The sequence below is a fragment of the Cervus canadensis genome, chromosome 16 (assembly GCF_019320065.1).
Source record: "Cervus canadensis isolate Bull #8, Minnesota chromosome 16, ASM1932006v1, whole genome shotgun sequence".
NCBI classification, from domain to species: domain Eukaryota; kingdom Metazoa; phylum Chordata; class Mammalia; order Artiodactyla; family Cervidae; genus Cervus; species Cervus canadensis.
The window spans coordinates 41478962-41502798 of record NC_057401.1 but is presented as its reverse complement, the minus strand read 5'-3'; the positions used below and the strand labels follow the sequence as shown (position 1 = coordinate 41502798).

At 35.9% G+C, this 23837-nt stretch overlaps 1 pseudogene; it reads right to left on the bottom strand.

The window, feature by feature from the left end:
• Positions 1-267: 267 nt before the first annotated feature.
• LOC122454304 overlaps positions 268-23837 on the bottom strand; it is an 89794-nt pseudogene continuing 66224 nt past the window's right edge.

Sequence of the window (23837 nt, the reverse complement as noted above, 5' to 3'; positions counted from 1 at the left end):
TTGCATCTCTTTATACTGAATGACTGTTGAGAAATAAGTACTTTCTTGAAATGATATTGAAAAGCACAGTGTTAGCTTTTGTAAAGATTATGTGAAAAAGATAATAGGGAGAAGGGTATAATTCTCGATCTAAAGTGAAGAACCTGTGAAGTGACTGTCAAAGATAGTACATACCCAAAAGTCAGAAATCAATGGCTTATTTTAACATGCTGTAAGCCATACATTCTAATGGATATACACTATGCTACTTTTTTTTTTTCCCCTCAGTCAACACTGGCTGAAGGAGAACTTATATTTAAGTACAGAAAACTCAATAGTATACACGTGGCCCAGTTTGGTGGCCAGTTCTTTGTCCTTTGCCTTTTCCAGCTTGGGAAGGAAGCCACCAATTTCAGACCCAGGACAGTGCCTCCCCTAGTGATGGGGAACCTCTCCTATCTGTCAGTGTAATTGGTCCTGATATTGTGGCTTCCAGCTGCTTAGCCAGAACCCCTTTGTCTTATGAATTACCTTGTGTGAAGGTGATGCTGGTATAAATCTTGCTGTGGACTATATGCCCCAGCCTAGGCTTCACCTTGATAATGCAGTAGGAAACCCCCACTTTAAGACACAGGCAGAGAAGAAGACAACCAGCCCAACAGGGTCCACATTTGTGCAATGACCACCAGTTGAGCTTTCTTGTTCTCTACCAAGGTGGGGACAGTCTGCACCCCCGCTTGAAGGACACATGGCCTCTTAGTTGGGACATCCCCTTTGCCCACAGCTTTTTTTCCTTAAGTGCAGCTAACAATCTCTTGCTTTGTCTCTGGTCTCTACTTGATGGCCAGCTTAAGCAGCCGTGTAGCTGTTCTGCTGTCCAAGGCCTGGTTAAATGGATGAACTGGTTCATTGCAGGAGGCACTTTCAACTGCTTACAGAGGATAGCCTTTTGTACGCCACCTCAGTGCATCTTGGCCATTTCACAAATCAGTAGAGTGCCTTTTTAAGCTGGATGTCCTTTTCCAGAGACAGAAATTTTCGGTCTTTCCTCAAACAGGTGGTTTATACCACCTTCTTGGCTTTCTGATTCTTCATGACAGCAGGGACCAGGGCTACCTTCACAACTCTTATCAAGTAAATGCCGTGATTTTCCACTGCTAACAGGAGGAAAATAACATATAATCACATAACTGATATGTAACGAGCCAGGATTTGGGCACAATTTGACAGTCACCAGAGACTATCACTTTTATTGTACAATATAAATAATGTTTAGTAAAATTTTAAACAATCGATCCTTTAACAGTCCATGAAAAGAAATGAGAATACTCAATGTTCTTTTTGAGACACTGGGCCTAATATTCATAACACACGCTACTATCATGAAGGAATAATCTCTAGCTATTCATGGTTATCTGAAAACTTCAAAAAACTCAAACCAATGGTACAGTTTATAAAAAGAAAGAAAAAGGAGGGATAGTGGGATGAAGGGCAGAGGCCAAATCAATGTATAGTTTTTAGTCTGGAAAACTCTTATTCTTTTTGACCAGATTAAAATATCCCTGCCCTCAAAAGTTTTCTATCACCAATATATCATTTGTTCTTTGTTCCCTTGTACTTTCAGAACATTTTTTTCATATTACCACAGTGATATACAAATTCTTACCCAACTTATGGAATAAACTGTGCTATTTATAACACACAAGATAAGAGCTTTTTTATGTAGAAAGCGTCATGGATTTATGATTAACCTAACTGAGTTTCTGATCACTTGCTTGATGCAATATTTCAGGATGTTACTCAACTAACAACTTGGCAATATGATTGAAAAAATATTTATAAAATGGAAAATTAGCTTACTGTCACAACAATTGGATAAATATTATAAAGATAATTCCAAGTATCAAAAGCATATAATATGTTGTTTTGCTTACATGCTGCAGTTATGTATTCATAAAGTGATTATATTGCAACAAAATAAAAATACTGTTTGTAAGCCAACTGGTAACCAGTCTATATTCCTCATTCTTTTTTAGCCCTAAATAAATCTAATGACATGGAAAAAAATTTGTAAGTATATTGTCATATTTACATAAATGTAATAACTGTTATTTCAGTGTGAAAAGGCTGCTTGAGAATAGAAATCTTAAATATGCTATTTTGTAAATAGCAATACCAACATAGCAGAGCTCATTAACAACTGATGCCGACATATAACACAAGAAGTTGTCCAACTGTTGGTAGCTGCTGATAAAATATGATATTGATATATCTTCAAAATATGTGAATTTATTTCATGAGACTTATTGTAAGGTCTTCTGCTATATCTTTTGTAGGAAAGATGCTAAATTCAATGGGTATGCAAAGAAAGCAGAAATGTAGATGAAAATCCAGATGATTTTGTTTTTGTGATAAAAATGAAGCATGAAGTACTAATTGGCTAAGTACTTGGGTGATTCTGTAAAACAGCAAATTGAAAAAATATAGAAGAAATTTAAAACAAACATCTGAAAGTTACAGCAGCAGATCTGTTTGGAAATGTATTCAGCAGGCTTCCTCTGCAAGCGATGTATAAAGTTTTGACTTGTCAGATTGCTTAAATGAAACTGCATTTCACCATGAAAGATATCTCCAAATCCTTAAATTAAAGAGAAGACAATTTCAGACACTCATCATTAAGGAGACAATAAAGAAGCACACATACACTCTTACTTCTCCCTTACCTTAGCTGAAAATGAGCACTAAATACTACTTCAAAAGTGCATTACACCACCTCCAACAAGAATCTGGCAGGTGACAGTGAGGAAATTGTTGTTCTTTGCTATAATATTAAGTTTTCAACTTAACTGTTAAAATGTTTAAAAGTTAAGTTGTGATATAACAAAAGTTTGTTGAGATTTCATATGTATTCTTAGAAACAGAATTTTTGTGGGATAGTGATATTTGCCCCTCACTCCCAGCTTTGGTCAAGACACAGGATTTGGATAATAAATCCAAAAAAAATAGAGGAAATAAAATAAAACCAAATGCAACCTTGTCAAAGAACACAGCCACTTACTTTGACAGTATTAGAGAATTGAATTTGCTTTTTAAGGAAAGTTTTACATTTTCTTATGTAAACTGGAGGTTGAATAACTCCTTTTGCCATATCCAAAATGCAAATTTCCTTTTATCACCCACTGCTCCTTTAAAATATACTCAGTGTGGTAACTGTCAGGATTCTCCTGCCCATTCAGATAAAACTTGTTCTAGGGATACTTCACACTGTTTTTCACACACACAATTCAGTAATCATAATGTTGAGTCCAAGATATCCATCACCACTCAGAATCTTTATTTAATAGCATATTTTTATGACTTAATTATATTAACACCAGCCTATTTCAGGTCAGATGCCTTTAAGATTAAAAATGGGGAGTTGACTTCTATTTGTTTACTGAAACCTCTCATAGACAATTCTTTCCCTGCCCTCTTTTCTAGATAAAAACAGTTCTTTAACCACCATTCAGCTCTAAGGTCCTGGATATCTTGCAAGAGTTTCTTTTCTGACTTCTGACATTCGCTGCAGTCCAGCTCTCTCTCCCCTGACATCAGTTCTCCATGGCCCTTTGCCGATCTGCCCTGAGCTGGGAATGTGCACCTTCAGTTCCTTGCCGCTTTGTTCCCTCCATGACTCCAGGTGGCGCTCTTGGACAGGATGACTTGCTCTCCGCTCAGTTCACATCAGATAAGAGAGAACCCTACAGGCATTCATCCATTGTTGGGACTTATCCAAGGAGTGTATGTAGGTCGACCCTAAAATAGCATCACTAGCCAAAGAGTTATTAAGTCCTTTTCTCTTGCAAGAATCCCACAGTGAGAGTCAGATCCTAGTCCACCCTGCCTCACAAATGCAGGCATAGTGTATTAAACTTTTTGTAGACCCCTGTCATTTCTCATATACTTGAGGTGAGAAGATTCAAGACACTAAGATCAACATGTTTTAATTATTTTAAATTTTCTTTGTAGATTCTTCAAATGCTGATTCATCTTTGGAATGTCACTATCTATTGCACATTAGTCAAACTTAAGCTGTTCTACTTAAAAAACCTTTATCATACAATCATGAAATGACACTAGCTTCAGAAGGTATCTTGGATCCTCATTATATCCAGATGCACTTATAAGAAGCATTTGAGAAAGAAAACACCAGAAGATTAAAGGAAGCATGAAAGAATCAGGCCATAGACCAGAAAAAACAATCAGTTTCTGACACTTAGGATCCTGGAATACATCTTCTGTTGAAAGAGAGTGATGCTGAAGATATAAAATAGATTCCTGAAGAATTTGTTCACTTATTTGTTCCTTTGTTCATTCATTCATCAAGTCATAAAAATAAACATTAATATCTTGAATGTAACACACTAAATGCAGTGAACTGGAATGCTGTGTAGGAATATCAAACAGTCATATTTTACAGAACTAATTATAATATCTTTCCGATAAGAAGTTCACATATCTTCCAAATTTTCATTAAAAAATCTCTTAAAGGTGATGTTACATGATGTTCAATATAGGAAGATGAACATGTTTTCCTTCTTGCCTACTACCTAATATTATTGGTTTAATTTGCTTTCGGTATGTTATAGTTGTGTTTGAGCTTTGCATTTTTACTCTATTAATTATGAGTCCCTTGGACTTTCAAATGAGAATTCAAGTCAACAGTAAAATACCAGTCTTAAAAATTAACTGAACTTTTGCAGGTTTAATCTGGTGATCTCAACCATATTAAACTAGTCATAGTTTTAATTTAAAAAAGCTGTGTTTCAGTGATGACAAATTATGTAGTCATAAAGTTAACTAAATATACTCAAACAAGAAACTAGCAAGGAACTATTACATCATTTATACAATTACAACACTAAAAATTACTAATTAAATTTATTACACTAAATACTGAGGAATTAGATAATAACTGAATGCAGCAGATAATGTTTTGCTGAAACTAAATCACTTCTTAAAATACAAAAAGAGTTTTGTCACACAATTAAGGATATTTTGAGTTCTGTATACTTACTTTAGTTTCAGGTACATGATGATTCCATTCTGGAATCAATTTTGGTTTTATTATTCAAACTACTCTAAAGTAAGTATATATACCATGAGGTCCCATTGGCTTAGGAGGAATATTTATTTTTTCCCTAAACTTCCATTCTTTTCTCATTAACCTGAAACCATTAAAAAGTAAAATGATTTGTGACTCACAAATCATAAAGTAAATCCATTTACTGAATTAAGTCTGATTGTTGCCATCACAGTTGTAGGTAACCATAGAGCTCTAAGGTAACCACTGAAATACTGCAGAATATACTTATTGCTTAAACTTAAAATTGAAGTAAGTGCAGACACAAGCTTTTCTCAGGGTTACCACCAAAAAGAAGGAGGACAGAGAGGAAAAGAAGTGGAAGACAGAGAAAGAAGAGAAATTTTCAGGACATCAGGATATATGGCTCCCTGGGAAATATAAATTTAGACCTTGTGTTACCATGTAATCTAAAGTACAAAGTTTAAAGTTATTTTATAAAACATTACTTAATTTTATATTAGTTTATATAATTCCTTTTGGAAGTTTTATTCATTATTTTAATATATATATATGTGTGTGTGTGTGTATAAAATGTATATAAAATGACTTGAGAGTCCCTTGGACTGCAAGGAGATCAAACCAGCAAATCCTAAAGGAAATCAACCTTGAATACTCATTGGAGGGACTGAGGCTGAAGCTGAAGCTCCAATACTTTGGCCACTTGATGCAAGGAGCTGACTCATTGGAAAAGACCTTGATTCTGGGAAAGATATAGGGCAGGAGGAGAAGGGGACGACAGAGGATGAAATGGTTGGATGGCATCCTCAACTCAATGGACATGACTTTGAGCCAACTCCTGGAGATGAGGAAGGGCAGGGAAGGCTGGCTTGCTGCAGTTCATGGAGTCGTAAAAAGTCAGACACAACTGAGTGACTGAACAACAACAACAAATAGATATATATACAAAATATGTGTGGCATGCATATAAACTTTGAAGCATAACAGAGTACTTGAGAACCTACTGGCAATTTAAGAACTGCAACCTTAATCTAAGGAATTCTGTCACTCTCCATCCAACACTTCCCTCATTCAGGATTTCAAATCCCTAATGGTCCCCTTCCCAGAAAAGAGGTGATAACATCCTGGATTTTAAACTTATCATCCTTGGCCTTTTTATACTTTATCACATGTTTACATTGAAACAATATATTGTTTCATTTCACTTATTTATTTTTTTTTAAATAATGTACTCCATATCGTTCTTTCTGTTTTTCCCCCTTATTTACTTGTTGCTAGCTCACTTTAATAATTCTAGTTTTTTTCTTCATATAATCAATTGTTATTTATTTCTTAAAATGTCAGCATTCAAGTCCATGAAAGTCTAAATTTTTTGCGACTTTTTTGCTCCCACAGATTCTCATTCATGGTGAGTGAGTGAGAATGTGTATGTGTGTGAGAGAGTAACAGAGAAAGAGAAAGAGACAGAGAGAGATGTGACTGTGGAAATCTGGGGCCTAAATCAATCATGCTTTCCCTCAGAAAGAGCTTTCATTTCCTTCTGGTGGGATCAAGGCTGTGCTACTGACACGGGACCCACCCCATGACAAAGGTCTTATCTCCTGCTGGTATGGAAATCTAACTAATCTCTCCACCCCACAGAGAGGGGTTTTTCCAGGTGGCTCAGTGGTAAAGAATCTACCAGCCAAGCAGGAAATGCCTCCCATGCAGGAGCTGTGGGTTTGATCCCTGGGTCAGGAATATTCCTTGCAGAAGGGAATGGCAATCCACTCCAGCATTCTTACCTGGGAAATCCCATGGATATAGGATCCTGGTGGGCTACAGTACCTGGACTTGCAGAGTCAGACATGACATAGTGACTAAAGAGAGCCCCACAGAGAACCCTACCATCCCCATAAGCTTAGTACTAATTTTGACCACTGAAAGTCTTTTATGGTGTGGTGTAAAACCCCCAAATCCATAACATTTATTGTTTAGCAGAATTTAGTTCTTTCATAGTAAGCACCCAATGATATCTTGTCAGGAAGACACAGTTCATACACTTGTAATAATTGTGCAGAAGTAGGTACCATAAATGGTCTGATAATAAATTCAGATTATGTCTGAGTTTATATCATAAATATCACAAATTCAGATTATATCTGATTGTTTTTATCATACATATGTAATACTGGAATTTTTTTTTTTTTAAGAAATCAAGAACTTTCATATAACCAAATAATAGAGACTAAAGAATCATGGGATTTAAATAATTGATTGTTCACACTTAGCAATATTTATCCCAAAATCCATTACAAAAGTATACATCAATCAAGTATTAATCAATTTAATATAATCATATAAATAGTCATACTATCGAGCTTCTCTGTAGACAACCTTTGCATGTGTTTGCTGGAATGGAATTCAAAGAAGAGCTTCCTGTTCTAGTTTTCATGTACTTTTGTCTATTCATATAATTTGCATAGAAAGAGATCATCAGCCTTTCATTGGTAGTATCGCATGAGTTTGAATTAATAATACACAATGTATACATTAGCACATTAAAATACTAAAAAAGCATTAGTTTACATTGGAAGATTCCAGTTACTAAAATGATAGTTTCTACTCAACTTCCTCTCCTCTACTTCTTATATTCAAGGTACTGCAGATGCAGTCATCATCTGTTTTGACATGACAATATGGACACCTAAGCTGGGTTTGGCTAATCTAATTTCTCAGCATAAGAATGTATAATTAGGACAAATCTCATATGGACTGGACATGAAATGAAGAGCCATTGATCATGAGAGTTATGTGGTGGCTAGCTTCTATTGACCTTGAAGATAAGGGAACAGAAAATATTAATCTAGAAAGAAGAAAGACTAAAGCAGCAGAAGAAAAATATAAGAAGTGAAAGGTGGAAATGTGATTCTAACTGCTTATTACTGCATGGTTCCAATATCTTTATTAAGACCTCCTATGTTTGTAAGGGTGCTTGCTCCTTGGAAGGAAAGCTATGACAAACCTAGACAGTGTATTAAAAAGTAGACACATCACTTTGCCAACAAGGGTCTATATAGTAAAAGCTATGGTTTTTCCAGTAGTCATGTATGGATGTGAGAGTTCCATCCTAAAGAAGGCTGAGAGTCAAAGAACTGATGCTCTCAAACTGCAATGCTGGAGAAGACTCTTGCGAGTCCCTTGGACAGCGAGATCAAAACCTCAATACTAAAGGAAATCAATCCTGAATATTCATTGGAAGAGCTGATGCTGAAGCTGAAGCTCCAGTACTTCAGCCACCTGATGGGAGGAGCCAACTCACTGGAAAAGACTTTGATGATGGGAAAGATTGAAGGCAAAACAAGAAAAGAGTGACAGAGGATGAGATGGTTAGATAATATCACTGACTCAATGAACATGAATTTGAGCAGCCTCCAGGAGATAGTGGAGGATAGAGGAGTCTGGTGGTCTATAGTTCACGAGGTCACAAAGATTCAGATATGACTTAACAACAGAAGAATAAAAACAACACTTGTGTTCCATGAGATGCTATGATGCTAGTATATATATGTATATGTGCCTCTTCTTTCTTGAATTTATTCTGTTATTTGCAACCAAAAAGCCAAACTAATGTCAATCTAAGCTGTGGATAAAAGCACAAAAAAGAAAATTTCTTTGTTAGCAAGATTATTATGCTTACCAGATCCACGACATGACTCTGATAACTTATTTCACCTGTCTTGCATAAAATGCAAGTGTGGTATTCCTACTGTTTGTGACAACTTAGTGACTCGGTACCTAAACAATGTGTAAAACAGTGCCTTCACCTGGTAAGAACTGTATGTGTTGATTCTTACTAATATCATCCCCATTTTGTAAGAATTTTAAGTTTATCAATTGCATGTTATATGCCACATTTTAGTGCAGCAGGGAGCAATAATCCATCATGAGGTTGGTTAACAGTGCTTCTTTAAGGAAGGGAAGAGAGGTAAAAGAAAAAAATTAAAATAATTACTCATAAGTCAGTGCTTTATCTGATACATGAAAAAGTATTTTTTTTTTAATTGAAAGTAAACCTTTAAAAAAAATGTGTGCTATATTTTAGGTCATTGTTTCTAATACGTACCATGTTGTCATTCTGGAAAGAAACCAAAAAGCTCACAATAATGCAAAGTAGCAATCCTTAAATATATCACAATTTCTCTTTGGGGTTTCACGTTCAACATAACCTGCTGCTCTGACATAAAAAGACACTTGAAATGAAAATAATTCACGGTTAATGAAACATAGCGTCATGGTCACAGTAATTTCTTGTCTGCAGTGAAGTACTTCCTTTAGTTTTTTAGCCTTCTCTAGAAGAATTGGTGTATTCAGCTTTAAATAATAGACTAAACTGGTCTCTTTTGTGTCAGAACATGGGCCAGGTGGCCAGAAAGATAACATGACAACTTTAGGAAGGAATTTTCTACTCCTTCATACCTTATGAACTAATTCTTTCATTCCTCTTCAAATGCTAGCAAGCAAAGCAAGAATGTTCTTATGAGAGGATGGAAGGAAAAGGCACATTTCAATTCAGTAGGGCAAACACATACGTGAATACAGGCATATATTTCTAAAAACTAAGCCCATATGTTGCCTCCATTTTCCTCCTTTCTTCAAAAGGCTGAATTATATGTATAACTATATATATATATATATATAATTTAAATATGTAAATCTGTATCTATATATACATATATAGCATTTCGAACAATGGATCTAGGGACTCTAAGCTGTAAAGCAGAAAATAGAAAATTTTATGATATTTATCACAATTTGAGTAAAATGTAAAATTACTGTGAAAACTATCAAAGTATATAAAATAGATTCGCGTGGTATGTTAAGCTAACTTTTTTTTTTTCTTCTACAAAGGAAGTGGCTTGGGATTTTATAAAATTGGCATCAATGTCTGTATGCATTCATGTCTGTAGACTAGTTGTCACACTTGTATCATTTCTTTCACAGACGCTCAGGAACTATTCCTCTTCTGCCAAATGCACTGTCTGAAGTTTAGGTGTTGTCTGCGGTCCTAGGTGCTCAGTTCGTACCCAGTCTGCTCGGACTTGGAGACAGCAGGAGAGCCCCCCTCAGAAGACGGGCACCACACTGGCTTTCTACTGATGTTATAACAAACACTGCAAGGAGTGACTTAAGACATTTGATATTTTACAGCTCTGTAGAAGCCTGTCTGACACAGGCTTCCCCTGGCAACTTCAAGGGCTTGGCAGGACTGAGTTCTTTTCTAGAAAGTCTAGGGGAGCATTTGTTTCTTTTTCACTTCTAGCTTCTTGAGGCTTCCTTTAAGCCTTGGATCAAGACCACCTTTTTCCAAATTCAAAGCGAAGACTAAATCCTTCTCAGACTGCATTATTCTAACTTTCCATTTTGCATTTCGATTCTACTTTTTGGCAGTAACATTGGGTCCATCCCAATAATATAGAATAATCTTACATTAATGTCAGCTGCTCAACAAATTTATTTCCACAAGCAACTTTAGTTACCTGTTGTCATGTGACAGAATATATGCACAAGATCCTGGGATCAGGATGTGGATACCCTAAGGGGTGAGGAAATGCATTATCCTGCCTCCCACAGGGACAATATGGACTTTCTCTGCTATTATGTTCAATCAATGCTAATTTTCATAAAAAAGATCACCAATTTCATAACCTGATGTCTGCATTTGATAAAAATTTTAAAATATGGATATAAAATAGAACCATTATTTGACATTCATGTAAGAGACCAGTTATTGTCAATAAGAAGACAGAATAATCATTGGAGAAACTGTTTCATTTCAAAGTGAAATTAGTGACAAACTGTGGATGCAATTTACACTATTATTGAAAATCACAATAATGAATGTCATATGGAGTATTCATTATTCCTTTCATGAGCTCAGTTTGGCCATTTTATAAATTACTAAGCAAACTGTCAATATGACCACATGATAAAACCAACTAGGGTAGTTAAAAAAAAACATAGATAAAGTAACTTGAAGGGGAATTAAGAACATGAATTACAATGTTGAATAGAACAAACAAAGCAAATCCGCTGCTAATTTTAAATTAAAAATCAACACCATCTTCTTTAAAGACCTTGACTAAATTATACCTCTGGCCAAGCAATAAATAAATGAAGCGCAGCATGCATGAAACACAAACCTGCATTTTTAGTTTCCATTTTTAAGAATTATTTTCAAATTAGGTATAATTTTTCTAGAAATAACCCAAAAAATGAACATTTGTAGTAATTTTGTATACTGTACTTCGGGTCCTCCTGACATAGTAAAGCTAATTATAAGCATTTATTATGTGTGAGAAACAAAGATTTTTACATATTTTAATTCATGCAGCCTTCAAAAAATTAACACATAAGTCAATAATATCCCCACTTCATAGATTTAGATTCTGAAGCACAGAGAGATTAAATGACTTGTTTAGGAAATATCCAGGCAGTAACAGGTAAAGCTGAATTTCTAATCCATGCACTGTGGCTTTACAAGCAAAACTTTTAAGTGGTGCCCTCCTGCCTTCTGACTTGGATCATACGCAAATATTTTCCCTCTTAAACATAAGATGACTAACAGTTTGAACTGTTGCATTTTGAGCAGGGCTAGCTAGATAGCTAGATACTGTGAAGGGCTTCATTTCTCAGGGGTTTCCTTGGTGGCTCAGATGGTAAAGAATCTGCCATCAATGCACCCAGGAGACCTGGGTTCGATCCCCAGATTAGGAAGATCCCCTGGAGAAGGAAATGACTACCCTCTCCAGTATTTTTGCCTGGAGAATTCTGGGGACAGAGGAATCTGGTGAGCTACAGAACTTGTGGTGGTAAAGAGTCAGACATGACTAAGTGCCTAACACTTTTCTTTCCTTTCACATAGTATTAGATGATTTAAATATCTTAGAAAGATTGTTATTATTATGATCTTGCCAGAGAAAATTAATGTATATCACATTATATATATATAATAATAAAGTATAATTTATAATGCATGTGTGTTAGTGATCCAGTTACTACATTTTCAACCTCAAAACACAGATGTCATGCCTTCCAAATGTAAAAAAAAAAAAAAAAAAAGATAAACAGAAACTTCAATTAAATAGACTCAACCAGGAGACCAGAAGGGGACGTTCTCATACCCTACAACAATAGCAAAGCCCAAGAAGAAGAAAGACCCCTCTTCTTTCCTGGCAAGGACTCAGTCAGTAAGAAGCCATGTTCTCTTTGTTTACTCCAGCCCTCCCAGTTTCCTTTTCCTCTCTAGAAAAGAGGTCTCCTTTCATTGCCCTGCACATGGCTTGCTGATACTTGCAATTCTCTGCTGATCCTGAATAAACGTATGTTTGCTGGAGAAATATCTGGTAGTCTCTCTGTTTCAAGTCAATATTTTGGTGGTCCATACAGGCACCAGTGAAGACCCACAAATGTTCCAGTGCTGGTGAGCAAATAGGTGTGATACCTACAATTAAGCTCATCATCACTCTTTTTCTCATTGACCCTGGAGCTTGACCACACATCTCTTTCTCCTTGACTCAAGTTCACACTCTCTTTGCATTTGAAGTTCTCCAGGCTTGATTTGGGATCTATTTTAAAAAGGTTTTGTCTTTGGTTAAAGCCTTGTTCTGTATGTGGGTACTTGTTTAGTACTTCAGTCTGATTTGACAACAGACTTTGTCAACCAAAGCTGGCTAAAAATATCTTTGGCCCATTCCTTATAAAGCAGAGACTGTTTCACCAAAATTGTGCCAGCTGTCCGGCCATTGGCCTATTTCCATGAAATTGGGATTATTCTATGGAAGTTGGTTGAAAAACCTCTGGCTTAAAAAAAAAAAAAAAAAGAAAAGAAAAACCTCTGGCTTGACTCTTCTGGGACCAAGCTGTTTCCTTAGAATTGGCTGGGATTAGCTTGCAAGCTGTTTGTGTTGAACTATTTGAGCTATAAGCTATGTGAGCTATTGGAAAACTTTTACTCTAGAGAAAATCCTCTCAGAAATGGGATTCCACTCATCTAAGTATTTTGACGGTGCCCTCATCTACTAGGATCTGTTTGATTTTATAATTAAAAACTGTGGTCCTTCCTCATGTGCCTTTCTAAATAAATGGGCCAATGTGACCAAAACCAATTTAGAATGTCAGTGGTCATTATGGGGAACTTTTGAAATCCCCAAATTTAATATCTGTAAAACTAACTGGACTACAACAGCTTAAAATTTCTAGAACTTACTGGAATGTTGATTGTGATTGATATTTTTGAGGTTTCCAAGCATTGTCAGAATCCTCAAAATGCCTCTATGCAAAATAAGATTTTAAGATTAACTGATACAAACAAATGATTAAAGAAAAGATAAAAAGGCTCCCAAAGCCTTGGGTTTCTCTTCCTTCACTTCCTTGTCTTAGGCTCAGCCTCTGCCACCATCCTCTCTCTCTCTCTTGGCTCCCAGTGGCCAGATTCCAGGGCTTTCCAGGTGGCTGAGCAGTAAAGAGCCCACCTGAAATGCAGGAAACACAGGAGACTCTGGTTCAATCCCTGGGTTGGGAAGATCCCTTCCTCCTTCCTTTTTATGCCACCTATGACTCTTCTATACCCTAAAATCCCCCTTTTTCTTTCTTGAAAATTCTACCTTCTTTTTTTTGAATTTATAAGAACTTCTCCCTTTAAAATTAAGTCTTCTGAGGACCCAGCAGTTTAACTCTTAATTTCTGATATTCCCTGGACTAAAGCTGATCTGTGAGCTATAGTCAAAGATTTTCCTAAAACAACCAAAGATCCTTACATACTTGCTCAGGAATTTAATAGTCATCCAAACTTATCAACCTGATTTCTATGACTTGTATAAGCTGGCCCATATGCTTGGCAGTGAAGGCCAGGCCCAGCATTGGATGAAAATCATTAATTGGGAAAATCCTGAAGGGTCTCTAGAATTACAACTGGGAGACCTGTTCACTGATTTATTGTATGATCAGGCTTGGGCAATCACTGGGTGACTTCACTGAGCAATTCCTCAAGGTTTTTCAAAACCTGTTTGGAACAAAATTTACACTTGCACACTCACACACACACAAATCTGGTGAACCTGTTCACGACTAATACAAACTTCAACTTGCTTTTAAAGAAAATTCTGATTTTCCTCCAGATGTTTATTTTACCCAGGTATCTCTTAAGTTTATATTTATGAATAGAGTGAACCAGGATCACTCCCTTACAGTAAAAATTGTCAGGAGAGAATAGAAAACCATGCCCACTCCAGATTTACTGAATATGGCAAACCAATTCTCTCACACTCTAGATGAATCACCTCAAAAACAAACAAAAAAACACCAAAATTCTTAATCTTCAACTCCAGTAAATGAACACTTCTAAATGAAACCCAAACCCTCCTAGTTTGTGCTATTACTTGCAAACAGCAAGACCACTGGAAAAGAGACTGTTTACAAATTAAGCACCTTAGGTGCCTTCAGCTCACTTAACCAGCCTTCCCAACTTCCCAGTCCTCAATGAAGGGGTTCCAAGGACCTACAGGGGCTCTTTCCAATCCTTGCTCTTAATTGGTTTGGAGAAACATTTCTCCAGATTGACAATGAATCTCTTCCATCCCGATTTACATGAAAGTGACATTGTGGAAGCTGAACCCCACTACCCACTAGTGTAAAACAGTCCCTGCCTTGAAGTACTAAACTAGTTCAAATAGTAGGGACCACTCCCCAGTATCTCCGTAGGCTGGAATCAAGGCTTTGGTAGGGAACAGAATCCAATTTTAGGCTTGAAGTTCATTTCCAAACTCAACATCTACTGCCAATATTAATTTCCTTATAATTTGAAAGGATGGAGGTCCTCAGCTCTAAGAGGCCACTCATTGTCTTCTGGACCACGGCTTTCACAGCATGGCAGTTGGCTTTCTCAAGGCCAACAGAGGAGCATCTTTCTGATGCTTCAGCTTTCTTTTAAATTAAAGTGAACTGACTGATCTAATTACAAGGAAGGCATCTCACCACATGCACAGGTTCATTACACTCAAGAGGAGGGAATTACATTGGGTACATATATCAGGAGGCAGAAAACTTGAGGTGTCTTAGACAATGTCTACCATAGGTCATTTTTCCAAATCTGATACAAACATTATAAACTTACTTTCTTTCAGGTGACTGATTAGAAAGGGCTTTAATTCTTAAAAATCAGCTATTTAATGGACCTTTAATGTCCAGATGCATGCTTTTTATGCACATTTTAAAGGTAAAATGCTAAACTATATTCTATTTGGAGACAGTGCTTTTAGCTACACTGATGTTTTTCACACTTCAGTTTCTCCATCCTTTTTCTATGCCAAACTGCTGTTTAAAAATATGAAAAATATTTCAGAAAAATATGAAAAGTACAGACTTGCATTTATTTTAAAATTAGTTGTGGTAAACATATTAATACTGTACTTTATATCATCTCAATATATTTTCATATACTTGGTTTATTGAAAAATTGAGACTTCATTCTGCGTTAAACCAAACAAAATGATCTATGTTAATAAAAAAATAGACACAACAAACTAAGCACAACATAAAACTAAGAATTTAAGGAACTGTTTCACCCTAGATAACAGTTCCTTAAAATCTTAGTTTTATGTTGTGCTTAGTTTGTTGTGTCTATTTTTTCTGGGAAGACCCAGAGGGATCTGGTGGAGAGGGAGGTGGGAGGGGGGATCGGGGTGGGGAATACATGTAAATCCATGGCTGATTCATGTCAATGTATGACAAAAACCACTACAATACTGTAAAGCAATTAGCCTCCAACTAATAAAAATAAATGGAAAAAAAAAGTATTTAAGGAACTGAAAACACCCTACTGAATCAAGGAGGTTCATGGGTGCCTCAAAACAACAGAAAATTCGAATCCTTGTTTGGGAGTCTCTGAAAGGGAGAAACTTAAGGCCAGTTGGGCTTCCTTGGAAGCTCAGATGGTAACGTATCCGTCTCTATTGCAGGAGACTTGGGTTGGATCCCTGGGTTGGGAAGATCCCTTGGAGGAGGGCATGGCAACAACTCCAGTATTCTTGCCTGGAGAATCCCCATGGACAGAGGTGTGTGGTGAGCTACAGTCGATGGGGTCACAAAGAGTTGGGCACGACTAAGTGACTAAGCACAGCATGAGTGATAGCAAAAGGAAAATACTGTCATCTTCACACGTTTGTTTTCTCGCCCTCAAAAATATTTTCCCGTGGTGAGTAAAATTCTTTCTCTGACTTTCAATCTTATGCTCACTTTCCAGATGCTGGTGGGAGATTCTATACTGCAAGAAATATCTTCCAACTTCATGGCAGGAACCAAAATAATATTAGCTGAAATGTGGAATTATCCCCCCCCATTGGGACCAGGAGGCCAAACAGGGAAAAGCCTTATGTATTATAGCATCTCCTATGATAGTTTTTAGAATTGGATGTGTCTCATAAAGAATTTCACCTGGTGGCAATCTACTGAAATAACATATGGCCACAGCAGATGCTTTGCTACAGCTTAACCTGGAACTGAAAGTTCACTGTAAAGGTAAGCAAAGTTAGCACTCCTCTGTATAGTAGGTTATATGACTAAAAATATATCTACTTATTATTCATAGATTATAATCATGGGCTTTTTGAATATGCATGCTATATTTAAAAACAAAGCTTAAATGATTTACACTGTTCGCATAAGGTAATTGAGCCCCATGAAACAAAATTAATTCTCACATTTAATTATCTGTTTATAACCTAGTTCTCTAATATGCAGAATATCATTTCTCAAGAAACAATGTATTATGCTAAATAGAGTCTATATTCTCAAATTATCATGTTCTCTTCAATATATAATTCAAACTAGTGCAAGTTAATGGCAATATACTTAAATATATAATTGTTATTCTAGCATAGTTTATTGCTATAAAATAAAACAAACTACTAGTGAAAGTACTTATTATAGTCAAGTTCATTAGATTAGCACAAAAACTTTCAGTTATACCCTGGCTTCTAAATATAAATTATACTGTTTTATTAAATATTATTTTACTTCAAGTCATCTACTTTGCATCCCTTATAAAGTATATCCACTACTGTTCATAATTCATGTGAGTCTCAGCTTTGATTAGGATATAATACTATCTCCAAGGTAAAATACAAGGACAGTCTGATTTACTGCCCCTATCTTAGCTCTATTATATAATATGTATTCTTTCAGATTATCTATTGTCATAAGTTCTTGAGGTCATTAACCCTCTGTTGCCACCTGAATTCCTTTATCATGGGTTACTTCTTGGATGTTTAAAATTTTGTGCACATGATCTTTGCAGTTGCTTCTGTTGTTTTTTGCTTGTTTTGCCCTTGTAGGAGGAGGATTCTTCTATTTCAATCATCTTATGTTGAGTAACCAGTCATGTTACTCATGTACAATTGGCTTAAAATTAAATATATATATATGCATATATATATATAATTTCTCATGGTCTTGTGGGCTTCTCAGGTGGCTCAGTGGCAAAGAATCCACCTGCTTGCAGGAGACTCAGAGACGTGGGACCAATCCCTGGGTCGGGAAGATGCCCTGGAGTAGAAAACGGCCACCTGCACCAGTATTCTTGCCTGGGAAATCCCATGGACATTCTATGGGGTCTGTGGTCTATGGGGTCACAAACAGTTGGACACAACTGAGAGACTGCCCACACACACGCAGTCTTGTGTCTTGACAACTCTCCAACGGATGATTCCCACGTGGCATTGCTCGTGTCGTGTGGGTGTGGTCAGATGGTAACAAATATTCAGATCTCACAGTCCCAAAAAACCACAGATCTCAAATTATTTCAGAACTATTTTTATTTTGGCTACCAACTGACACACCTAGGCATCCTGTCACCTCCTTCAACAGGTGCATGGTTGTTAACTCCCTCTTCAAGGAGGATACAGCCCTTCTTTGGAAGGTGTAAGGTAGTTTTCTTTCTTTTTGTTTCTTTTTCACATATAGAACAATTTATTCCAGAATAGTTTGTTGAAAATATTTTTTTTCTCTCATTGAATTGTTTTTGTACATTTCAGGTGTTAATTGGACATACAGGTATGAAGGAGTCATCTATTTCCTAATTCCCTATTCTGTTGCGTTAATCTGTATGTCTGCTCTCAGCATAGATATCATATTATCAGTTATAACTTACATCAATTGATTAAGGGAGGCAAGATGTGTCCCTTTTTTAAATATCTGCCCTTTAATACTGTTCTTTTCCAAATAAATCTGCACTATTCTAGGTCCATTACATTTCCATATAAACTTTAGAATCAGTTTCTCAATTTTTATTTAAAAAAGACAGTGTATTTGAGTAGGATTTCTTTGAAATTACACATCACTATGACAGTATACATATCTTATCAATACTTAAGTCATCAAATGCATGAATACTGTACAACTCATCATTAATTAAGGTTGTCTCATTTCTTTCAGCTATTTTTGTATTTGTTTTTATTGAAACTAGAAATAAATTGATCACTTAAGGATTACATTTTTGATTCTATTTGCCATGTTTGCTTTTTAATAAAATGCAATTAAATTTTACAAACTAATCTTACATATACAACCTTTTAAAAATTATTATAAATAAATAGTATATAAAATATTTATTTTGTATATTTATAAAATAGCTACTTATTTGTTTAAAGCTATATATTTGTTAGGTAGGCAGTTAAGCATGAGTCAAGCTGAAAGGGATGCAAGCTTATCTCTAAACCCCATCCCAGACACTCCCAGGGGAGCTCACAGATATTCTACAAAATAACCAGAGACTTTTCCAACTCTTAAGCATGCACTCTAGGCACAGAGGATACAAACTAACCAGAGGGGCTTTTCCAGTGCCAGCCTATGTCCTCGAGTGACCTTTAGGCAGCCGGGAGTTCACTCAGTTCAGTTCAGTTCAGTTCAGTTGCTCAGTCATGTCCGACTCTTTGTGACCCCATGGACTGGAGCACGCCAGGCCTCCCTGTCCATCAACAACTCTCGGAGTTTACTCAAACTCACGTCCATCAAGTCGGTGATGCCATCCAGCTATCTCATCCTCTGTCGTCCCCTTCTCCTCTTGCCCCCAATCCCTCCCATCATCAGGGTCTTTTCCAATGAGTCAACTCTTCGCATAAGGTGGCCAAAGTGTTGGAGTTTCAGCTTCAGCATCAGTCCTTCCAATGAACACCCAGGACTGATCTCCTTCAGGATGGACTGGTTGGATCTCCTTGCAGTCCAAGGGACTCTAAAGAGTCTTCTCCAACACCACAGTTCAAAAGCATCATTAGGGGTTCATAAATATTCTATACATACATATATCTGATTACAACAGACTGAATTATGTAAAAGCCATGCTCAAAACAGCATGTCGTCATGCAACTTTCAACTGTCAATTAAAACTATCAGTCCACGCCTGTCTAGATGAACATGTAAAGGCCCTGTCTTGAAAAACCCCCTTACCTCATCACTTCAATGCCAGTGCCTCTCTTGGCCTGATCGACCTCTACCAGAGGTTTTCTTTCTGTTCATTCTTCTCTTTCTTCAATAAACTTGTTTTTGCCAGGGGTAAGACCTCTCATTACCCATAATGATTACTCATAATCTCATCAGATTTTTCTTTGTGTCCATACCAAGAATCGAGGCCCACAAGTGAGGGTCCTCTTCGACCCCCTCCCAAGTCTGGCAACATATTAATCTTGAATCACAAATAATTATTTATCATTTATTTTTAAGTACTCATAAATTAATATATAAGGATAATACATTGATCATTAACATCTAAGTATATATTTTTCCTGACTATAGTTTCAGTCTAAATAAGGATTTTGAATTTTATTGGTGCTTCTGAAGATCTAGGTTTAATTGATATTATCTATTGTTTACATAGTCTATTGATAATGCTCTTATTCTATCAATATCAGTTATTGTAATCTTATTTTTTTCTAATACAGTAATTTTGTGGTACATGTCTTTTTCTCTCAGATTCTCTAATTGCATCCCCAAATTTTGGTAAGTTGTATCTTTGATAATAAAGATACATAAATCTTCACAACCAAATAAATTCTACTTGCCTTGTTATTTCATATTTGACACAGACATACACTAGAGTGGTTTCTAAGTTTCCAAATGTTTGGATATTTTTAAAGATATCTTTCTGGGTTTTTAATCAATAAAATAATTTATCTGAGGCCAGAGAATGCATCTGTCATTTCAAATTGAGGTGAATATCAAAGTCTAGTGTATGGTTTATTATGGCAAATGCTTCACGTATACTTTAAAAAAAAATACATATGAAACATGTATATTATCAAGGATGAAACAGATCACCAGCCCAGGCTGGATGCATGAGATAAGTGCTCGGGCCTGGTGCACTGGGAAGACCCAGAGGAATCGGGTGGAGAGAGAGGTAGGAGGGGGGATCGGGATGGGGAATACATGTAACTCCATGGCTGATTCATGTCAATGTATGACAAAAACCACTACAATATTGTAAAGTAATTAGCCTCCAACTAATAAAAATAAATGGGAAAAAAAATACATATGCTTCAGGTTTTAGTTGTATTGTTGCACCAAGAAAATTAGGTTGAGTTAGTTGATAATACATGTAAAATCTTCTGTTTTATTTTTGATATTTTAAAAATTTTAGAACAGATTAGAAATGTATAAAGACAGTACAGAAAGTTTCTTTGTACATATTACCCAGTTTCTCCTATTTTTAATATGTTACATTATTATGGTCTACTTATTACAGTTTTAGTTGTTGGGCTTCCCTGATGGCTCAGCTGGTAAAGAATCTTCCTGCAATGCGTGAGACCTGGGTTCGATCCCTGGGTTGGGAAGATCCCCTGGAGAAGGGAAAAGCTATCCACTCCAGTATTCCAGCCTGGAGAATTCCATGGACTATATAGTCCATGGGGTCGCAGAGAGTCAGACACGACTGAGCGACTTTCACTTCACTTCACTTATTATAGTTAATGAACTATATTGATATATTATTATTAATTAGAATACACAGCTTATTCCAAATTCCTTGTTTTTTACCTAATGCCTTTTTCTCTGTTCTAGGATTCCATCCAAGATAGGACATTACATTTGAATATGATTTTTTTCCTTAGGCTCCTTTCATCTGTGACAATTTCTTAAACTGTCCTTATTTTTTTCTGATCTGGATGGCTTCTAGGAGGATTGCTCAGGTACAGTATTGGGATTTAGTGATATTTTTCTCATGTTTATAGTAGGGCTATGTGTTTGGAAAAGAAGAAAACACAGGTAAAGTGCCATTTTCATCACACCGCTATAAGGGTACTTACTATCAACATAAATTAACACTTTTTATGCTGACCTTGATCACAAGGCTAAGGCAGCATTTGCCAAGTTTCCCCACCCTAAAATTCTTTTTTCCTCACTTCCTGTATTGTTCTCTTCAGAAGAAGGTTGCTATGGCAGCCCACACCGAAGAGGTGGGGATTTATGCACAAATTCCTTGAAGGGAGACTATGTCTATATATTACTGGAATTGTTTTACACATGAGATTTTTTATTCTCCCCATTTATTTATATATTTAAATCATTTACTAGTATCAGTTTGGACTCAAATGTTTTACATGGGGTCATTATGCAATTTTATTTTATTTTACACTCAAAATGTTTGGAGTTCTTTCACTTGCACCAGCTATGGATCTTCGCCATATTCCCACAAATCTGTGTGTGGCAGTTGGGTCAATGTTTTTTTGTAACATATTCCATTCTCATCTTTTATATTTTGCATATTATGGGAACCAATACTAAATCAGCCATTTCTCCAGGAAACCTTGGCTCCTTTTGTTGGAGAATGGTATCAGAAATCAAGATGTGAGTGCTGGGGATACTTGTTGATACTGGAGTTTTCACTTCCAGGCTCTTTCAGCTGAAAGAGCATGGAAATATACTCCTGTATACTACTACATATTTTCACTTATCTATATACACTTCTATACGCAACCATCTGTATCTATATTAAGCTATGCACAAATTCATTCTGATGTTTCCAACTAGAATTCATTACCCCATGCCTCATTTTAACTTCCTGTTCAGGCTTATCTATAAATTTCCATTCCACAAGTGAAAACTTTAGCTCCCACCTTATGGCATTAATTTACACATTTTTTTCAGTCCCACATGCATGATTAGAGTGTTAATATTGTTAACCTGTGCTCTCAATGTAAGCAACATCATGAGTTAATGTACAGTATTTATGTCCAGTTATTTGCCTTTGGATTTACAGACTCCAATCCTTTTCAAAGTTACTTAGGTCAGCACTACTTTTGTCACCTCAGTCAATATGCCTGTTGGATATATTTGTAATATAGTTAGATTTATCCTGCTTCTGTGTATATCTAGTAATTTTTTGTTGTATGCTATCCATTGTTAATGCTATAATGTTGAGAATAAATTTTAAGTTTTTTTGGAGGGACAGATAGCTAATTTAATAAGTCAGCTCTATCTTTAGAATATTTGTTTTTAGTTTATATCAAACATTTGAAAATTAGTCCTTTGGTATATATGTTCTTTTTTTTTTTTTTGGTGATCTGGTGGCAATTATTGCCTTATAGCCAGAAGCAAAAATCCCATAGTGACAGTTTGAAACAACTTGTGTGATTTCTGTTTGAGAAAAAGTGAGTTTTAGAAAATTTAAGTATCTTGCCCAAGGTTGTAAGTCATCACTGGAGCAGAGTTACACACCCTAGTGGTCTATTGCCCAAGCTAGCTATTACAAGAATTTGCTCCTGCTTCTGCTAAATGTGCTTATATCAGCTTCTTAGAATCTTATGAAAAAGCACTGGGGACATAAGTTATGCTCTTTAAAGCACTATACTGTAACCCATGAGTTGGATATGAAGGACCAGAGAGATATGGTACTAAAGTGACATAAATTGTTTGAGGTTAACATGCCTATACACTTTTAAATATATGTTTATAATGAAAATAAATATTAATAGTAAGTGTATACTTAATACAATCACTCCTGATTTCAGTATTATATCTATATTAAATAATAAGGGGAAAGAGGAAAAAATACATACTACTATACTCTCAAGTATATCAGATTAATTCCATTAGAGTATGAATTGCTTCCATTGCCATTATTTTAGAAACCATTAAATCTTTTAGACGAGGGAAGAGTTGAAAAATGAAATAGGACATAGCAAGCATTCTGAGGTTGAACAATGATATATGTAGTCACATTAGATGCATATTAAAGTAGATTGCTAGACAGAGAAACTGACAAATAACAATCAAACAGATAAATGGAATATGTAAAATAGGCACGTCAACTCCAGTTCTAGATGGAGAGACAAATGAAGCGGGCCAAGCACATGAATATAGATATTCACTTAAATACTGACACAGTCCTAAAGATACATATGTTTATTCTGCCATATCCATCACTGTCATATACACTGCACGTACATGTATTGAAATATTCTGAGAGAAGTTAAAATCTTTAAAAATGTAAGTGAATTTAGTTTACTTATTGTTATATGTCTGCTCTACTAGGAAGGTGTATAAGGAAAATAGACAGACTTCAGGCATGAAGGAAGCTGTGCATAAGTGAGTAAGGGCAAAATTTCTTCCTCACTTTGAATCTAGGGACTACATCTTTTTGGCTGTGAAAATTTCAGCCAGCTCTCAATACCTAAAGTCTTTCATTTAAAAATAGATACTTCAAAGGTTCTATAAAATAAAACTTATTTTTGCATAGTACCTAATATTA